This window comes from Nicotiana tabacum, chromosome 20, assembly GCF_000715075.1.
Source record: "Nicotiana tabacum cultivar K326 chromosome 20, ASM71507v2, whole genome shotgun sequence".
NCBI classification, from domain to species: domain Eukaryota; kingdom Viridiplantae; phylum Streptophyta; class Magnoliopsida; order Solanales; family Solanaceae; genus Nicotiana; species Nicotiana tabacum.
The window spans coordinates 39574441-39582343 of NC_134099.1; the positions used below are offsets into that span (position 1 = coordinate 39574441).

General features: G+C 36.3%; 1 long non-coding RNA gene across 2 annotated transcripts; it reads right to left on the reverse strand.

Moving 5' to 3' along the window:
- Positions 1-1988: 1988 nt before the first annotated feature.
- On the reverse strand, positions 1989-5025 carry LOC107784898 (uncharacterized). 2 transcript variants are annotated; one of them, XR_012703704.1, is made up of 2 exons: positions 3066-5025; positions 1989-2230 (listed from the first exon to the last, which is right to left on the reverse strand). It is a non-coding gene; the product is annotated as an uncharacterized LOC107784898 (long non-coding RNA). The 2 variants fall into 2 exon arrangements; XR_001647766.2 differs by having other exon boundaries at positions 1989-2243.
- Positions 5026-7903: the final 2878 nt, after the last annotated feature.

The window sequence follows — 7903 nt, forward strand, 5'->3', positions numbered from 1 at the left end:
CCATTCCAAAGCTGCCCCGGTCAGGCTCTCACTGAAGTATGCCATCAGCAAATCATTTTTCTCTCCAACACTTCTCATTTTACTGCAATAATCCCTTAAATGGGCTACCGGATCCCCACACCCATCATACAAGTTAAACTTTGTCACTTTAAACCCCGAAGGCAGACGAACGTCGGGGGACATAGACAATTCTTTGTAAGACATGCTACCCTGGTCTCCCATTCCTTGCTTGTTCTTCAAAGATTGTTCTATGCCTTTCAGCCTCTTGGGTATCCCATCTTTCCCTTCTCTTCTTTTTGTAGCTTTCATTTGCAACATGAGGCTCGTCCCGCGGGCCTTGTTTGTATGAGTAGAGAACATTGTGGGCAACCTCTGAGGGGTAATATTGGGCATCATGAGCTTTGAAGGAGTATTCATTGTCGGGGATAGTGGATGTGACAGGAGGACGATTTTAGGGAGAGGCAATTGGAGGATGAGTGATGGAGCTACTGCGTCGGTTGGGAAAGCTGTGATAGGCGGGTAGAACTGGAGAGTATGAAGGATCATCTAGCATTGTGTTCGGAGCTTGGGTAAGGGCGACATCTAAGAAACTAGGTGGTGGTGGGGGTGGTGCCTTCCCAGTCATCCAACCTGATACATGTCTGCCATGTGTTGTCTCAACATCTTTACCTTTTCAGCCAACCCATTGTCCTGTTCAACTAATTGCTTTTGGGTGCCTGTATCAACCAACTCAATTTTGTTGTTGTCCGCCATTGCCTTTTGACTTTATGTTGTGGAGAGGAGTTACTACTTCGAGAACCACAAACCAACCACCTTTCTTTTCTGAAGATATCAAAAGGAACAAAATGGGGTCATCCCGTTAGCGTTAGGGCATTTAACAACAAAAATATCACATTGCATGGAATGCACCTAGCAACAATTAATAGTTCTAGAATGACTTCGAGGGTCATAAGGTCACTTGGCATCATCCCAATTTATTCATTTCAATCCTCTGTTTTCTTTTCTTTTCTAGCACTTCTTGGCTTGCCCATTTTCCTTCATTTTTTTTATCATCACTCTTTTCTTTCTCTCAAATCTCACATCCCACAATTTCACCTATTTTTTTTGTTTCCTTCTTTTTTTTCCTTTTTTTTTCTTTTTCTTGTAATAATAAAGAAGAATGATTTGATCGAACCCTATGTAGGTTGCCTACGTATCATGACCCCGCATGAATCTGATCTTTACATAGTTCTGGAAGATCGAAAATAAAGTAAACAAACTAACGTTCTCATTTTTTTTCTTTAAAGACTACTCTGACGAGAAAAGGGAAACAAAAGAAACAAATCTTTTTTTTCTTTTTTTTATTTTTATTTTTATTTTTCTAGACTTAATGTTCTATAACCTATTCTAAACTCAAGCTTAACGAGCATATATTTTTTTCTTTTTGAAAGAAATACTCTATGAGAAATTATTAAGGAAAATCCCTACAAGAGAAAAATATTCTTTTGATTTTTTTTCTTTTTTAAGAAGGAAATCTAAAGACTAGACCAAAGAAAAATATTTTGAATTTTCACTTGATATCCTGAAGAAAAGAGTTCGAAACAAGAAATGAAAAAGATAAAAAAACTGTTTTTGGATTTGAATTTTTGATTACTTAAGGAAGAAACTCTGAAAATAAACCAAAGAAAAAGTATTATTGTTTTCTTTTTCTTATATGTACAATGTCCTAAAATTCTAATAAAAGATTTTTTTTCAAGTCATTTTTCATCAATTTCCCAAAAAAAAAACCTCAACAGAAAATCTTTTTGGAATTTTGGATTTAATATCTTAAAAGAATTTTTTTTAAAGAGATACTAAAGAAAATTCTTTTTTTTTGAATTTTTGGTCTTAATATACTAAAGGAAATGTAAAAGCAATTTTTATTTTAATATTAATTGCCTAAATGAAAAACAACCTCAAAGGAATTTTTTTTTCATTTATAGAATTAGTATTCTAAAGAAAACTTATAATGAAAATATAAAAACGCAAAATTTCTTTTTTTCTTTTTTTTTTTACTTGTAACACAATTACAAACTTAACTAGACTATTACAAACTCTAACATCACCTAAAAGGCCGAATACTACTATACATGACTAGAAAGTAAAACATGAACAATTGACTCAAAAATATAAAATGACTCCTCGAGCAACTTCTGAATGCAGTGATCCTGGGGTATCTGTCATGCCCAAACTCCAGTAAGTAAATCCACACCTGTATAAGAAAACTTAAACCAACACTATGTGAGACAATAACATTCCCTACTAGACACATGCAAGGCATGGTTGCGACTATTTTCTAAAATTAACCTATGTGGCTAAAAGTGGCTAAAAATGCAAGATTTGGCTAAGATCCCGCGAAGCCAAGAACCTAATCTCACTAGGAAGACCAAACCCTATGTGGGTTGCCTACGTATCATGCCCCGAAAGACGAGAATCAGGTATGCGTAGTTCGGGCAATTTGAATACTGGCGAGAATTAAAACAAAATAGCTAATTTAGAGAAAATATAGTTTTTTTTAATCTTTTCCTTGAAAATGATGAAACATGCAACATCTTTTTTTTTGGATTTTCTTTTCCACTTTTTTTTTTTTTTTTTTTTTGATTTTTTATTTTCGAAAACGATGAAAAAGTGCAAAATCTTTCTTTTGAATTTTCAAGCTCTTTTTCCTTAACAAAAAATGTGACAGAAAACATAATTGGGGCCCACTCTATTCATAATTCACCCTCTCTTTTTCTTTTCTTTTCCATTTTTTTTCATTTGCCCTCAACTATCATTAGTCCGCCAAATGACCCCTTTACCCTCGAAGAAATGCAACATGTAGCACATAGGATGCATCAAGATGGTCTGTTATTTTGGGTACACCTGTCCTAGACAGACCCAACTCCTGTGTTGAGTCTCGAAAGTCAAAATGCACATGATGCAAACAAACGTTCCTAATAGGGATCCGACATGAGGTATTGTTATACTAGGTTTAAAAACCTGGGTTTATTTGTTCTAGACCTGGCTTACCCGAGCAGACAACTCGAGCCGGGGGGGGGGCTGCGTACCTGTAACCAAAAGAACATCCGGCTTTGCAACTTGTCCGAACCTCGTTCTATTTGGAATAGGACTCTAACAGAAAGAAGTCACGATCAACGTGCAGTCCTCGGGAGAGAGACGAGAGGGGTTTCGTAGCAATTTATATACAGTTCAGATAATATCAAAGCGGCAAAAAGCAACATTTAGCACATTAGGCCCAAACATGTAAATAAGACCAGATAATAAATAAAGCCCAATATAAGAATTATCCTAAGCTCGAATTCTTGAACCCTGAACCAGAGATTCTGGGTTCGTCCCCAGTAGAGTCGCCAGAGCTGTCACACCTCCTTTTTACCTACACCCCCGGAAAGATGTATAAATAAGGGCGTTTCTCCAATTAAAGGACAATCGAAATGGGATTTACATTAAAAGTTTCAGAGTCGCCACTTGGGAGATTTATGGTGTCCCAAGTCACCAGTTCAAATCCCAAATCGAGGAAAAGATTGACTCTGTATTACAGTACACGAACCAGAAATCCGGGTAAGGAATTCTGTTAACCCGGGAGAAGGTGTTAGGCATTCCCGAGTTCCGTGGTTCTAGCACGGTCGCTGAACTGTTATATTCAACTTAATTATCTGATTTTAAACAATTATGAACCTATGTGCAAATTTTTACTTAACCACTTCTATTTAAATATTTTTTTAGGAAGATTCAACGTTATTAAGACACGCCTCGAACCACCTCACATAAATGCACCTGTGACTTTCGACATATTTTAACATTGTTGAGATTTGGATTCCAGTCACATAAATGCGCACTCGAATTGGAGATAAGATATCATGACTATGCCATGAGAAACCGTACCCATAGCCACGATATTTAATAATAATCGCGCCTAAAGCAAGTTAGGATGTTCATAATTGGTTTATTTCCCATGCTTACGGCCTAATGGTCTAGTCTAATAGTCAACCCCCTGTCCCCCAATCTATTACCTTCTTTCTTTCTCAATTAACTTTAAACTAACATTAGAATTCCCATCCCAAAATAAACAATAACATGATAATTACAAACAAAACTGTTACCAACCTAAATGTTCCTTTTAAATAAACACGATTCACATGCATTAACTTTAAAGAAATAAAATGGCAAATTAACATGTAACAAGACCAAGCAATAAATGGTGAGCTGAAACATGAATCTAACAAATCCACCCACGGCATAAAACGAACTAAATTTACTAAGGCTACATAATGAAAGGGAAGTTAATCCGAAGAGCAACCGCAGAACAAAACCCATTAAGTAAACTGACAAAAGAAAATAGAGGTAAAATAAGTATAAGAATAGACCTTACGCGATAAACTTTCTTTACATTTAGAAACCAACTGTGAACAAAGCCTCGAACGAACATGAGACGGTCATGGACCTCCGCCAGAATCTCAAACCAAACTGAACAGACCCAACGAACTCGACGAACTCGACTCGATCCAACTTTCTCTTTTGAATTCAGACTTGGACGTTTTTTTTGGTAGACAAAGAAGATGGGGTGTCGTCGGTGGCTGGACTGTTGCTTCAGCCTGAAGATGACGAAGTCCAATAGGGGAGGGGAGAGGTCATGTGTCATGTATTCGGCGCAGCTCTAGATTTCAGTCCATATCCCAAGTGTTATTTTGTGTTGTCTTCTGCCGGTTGCTAGTTGTTACTGAAGAAGAAGAGAACGACAGTGGTTCATTTTTGAGAGGACGGAGACGGGGAGGGGGTGAGAGGACGGAGACGAAGAACGACAGCCCCCCAGATTTATTGTTCCCTTTTGTGAGGTGTTCTCCACTCATATCCTTTTCTTTACTCTATTCAATAATGCACTCCCAACCCCACCACTCTAGAAGCTTCCTAATTAGTTAGGTAAGACTCACCAATTTAAACAATCCCTAGACTACACTTAAAACCCCATGTTAATTACTTCAAAAATCAAATGGGTCAAATTGACCCAAGATTCAGCCTACCAAATTAGATTAATTACTCAAAATAATAATTATCCCAACTAATTAAATATCAAATTAAAAGGAAATTGCCAAAATTCAAAAATTAAAGAGCAAAATGCAACATGACTATTTTTATGATTTTTTCTATTTTGTCAAACAACAACTTACTTAATTAATCTAAAATATGTAAAATAAAATCCTAAATGCAGATGCAATATATATATATATATATATATATATATATATATATATATATATATATATATATATATATATATATATATATATATATTTTATATTTTTATGATTTGAAATACTACACAATGCCAAAGCTAATCCTAATTAATTAAACTAAACATGAAATTATTTTTTGTGTTTTTGAAATTATATAAAGATAAAAATAAGGTACTATTTTTTGTATTATATTTTTTTTAAAATTTATGAAAAACACATAAACTAAAATATTTTTTGTAATTTTTATTTTTCTTATAATAAAATAAAGTAAAAGAGTCAAAATGAGTTGAACTAGCTATATTAGGCATAAATTAAATATTTACATGCTAAAATATAAAAAATCTTGGGGAGGGTCAAAAATCACATGTCTACAATGAGTAAATTTGTGAAGGAGTATATTAGCAACGTATATTAGCAACGTAAGATTTTACAGTTCTAAAGGAGTACGGTGCAATCTTTTTCAAGAATATTATATGAATTTTTACCTACTCCAGGTATGTTAAGGATAAACTCTTCCTTCATTTTGCATGATCTAGTAATTACATGAGTTTGATAACGAGGCATAAAGAAAAATTCATATCCCGGAATTTACATATATTTTCCTAGTCTTGTAAGTTACAATATTTAATTGAGTATTTCCTTCTTCCAGTCAAGAGAACGGAGAGTCTATATATACAATATTACAGTATTTTCATTACCATCGAGCTATAATCGATGGGCAGGCCCCTATTGGGCAACCTCTTATCAGATGATAAGTTATATACCGAGCCTACTGTGGCCGATCGCCTATGAGAGAACCCAGTTGGTCGAGATACAGAGCCTAGTATGGCCGAGCGCCTATGAGTGAGCCTACTACGACAGAGCAGTTATATATATATACCGAGCCTTATAAGGTCGGAAAACTATTTTACTTATTATATTGAGAGAGTTGAGTCAGTATCAACAAGTAAGCACATCTTCAGATTATCTTTGACTTCTAGTTGTTTTCACTCATTATATTATTAGTTCAGTTCACCTTTTAGTATATTGCCTTACATACTTGGTACATTATTTTATACTGACGTCCCTTTTCTGGGGGCGCTGCATTTATGCATGCAGGTTCAGACAGACAGACGGGTAGACCTCCTCATTAAGTGTTGCCCGAGTTCATCTTGATCGGTAAGCTCCATGCCTTTCGGAGTTGCAGTATGTAGGGCTTACAGGCCTTGTATGTATATTTGGTTGGTTTGTCAGTCGTAATAATTATGACGGCATAGTCAACCCAGATTTATATTGACATTTAGTTAGCATTCGCATTTGTCTTGCAATGTGGACCATGACCAAAGTATGACATCATATATTCAAAGTTCCTTAGTTGCAAGTTGGTACGGAAGTATAGGTGAGGCACTGGATGCCGGTCTCGCCCCCCAGGTTTGGGGCGTGACAGTTTTGAGCATATCTTTGTTTTCCTTAAATGACTTAATTTTGTGTTTTATGAGTTGTTGGTCGATTTTCCCGGTTATCACATGCCCCACCCTTGGTTGTTTATTCTGTCATGTTTTTTATGTTAGTTTTATATTGATATCTCGCACGGGTTATTTTACTAGTGAGTGTCTTGACTTGAACCTTGTCACTACTCCACCTATGTTAGTCTTGATACTTACTGAGTAACAACAACTGTGTACTCATAATAATACGTTTTTCACATTGTTTATGTACATCCAGGTACCTCAGATGGTGCTAGTCGTTAGAGAATGGTGTCGAGCTGTTGGAGACTTCAATGTATACCTGATGTTCTACTCACAGGCCTCGAAGTCATCCTCTTTAGTTGCTTCATTATTGTTTATGTATTTCAAATAATGTTGTACACTTTGAGATTTATTATGTATTCTTTGTAGAGCTTATGGCTTAGTATTATTGATTTTTGGGATTTATGACTGTTGTAGCCCTGTTTTTGGTTATATTATGTCATTTCTCAGATTTTATTTAATATTTAACATTTTTATAATTTGCTTGATATTGTTGTGTGATAGGATTACCTAGTCTTAGAGGCTAGGTGCCATCACGATCCTTAAGGTGGGATTTTGGATCCTCACAAGTTGGTATCAAAGCTCTAGGTTCATAGGTTCTACGAGTCATAAGCACATTTCGTAGAATCTTGTGGATCGGTATAGAGACATATTTACTTATCTTCGGGAGGCTACAGAACTATTAGGAAATTTCACTTCTTTCTTTCCTTATTGTGAGAAATTATAGATTTCGGAATCTAAGCCTTTGTCTTTCTATTATTTACCATATGCTGAGGACGCGAGCTTCACTTATTAATGTTGCTGCCCCAGGGCTGATGTTGCTAGGGGCCGAGGTAGAGGTATAGGCCGAGGTGAGACATGCTATAGCTAGGGAACCTGCTTGATCAGCAACTGAGAAGCCACCAATAGCTCCGATTGGGGAGCAGGAACCCGAGGCACCTAGTGCTACCCTTAGACTTAAGGAGACTTTAGCACACTTTCTGAGGACGTTTGGTACTTTGGCTCAGGCGGGGTTGATCTCGATTGCACAAGCTACTTCATAGGCTAGGGAAAGAGCTCAGACTTTTGCTGCTCGTACTTTAGAGCAGCGGGCTCATGTTGATTAGGCTCCGAGTGTTATACCGGTGTAGCCCACAATTGCGGTTC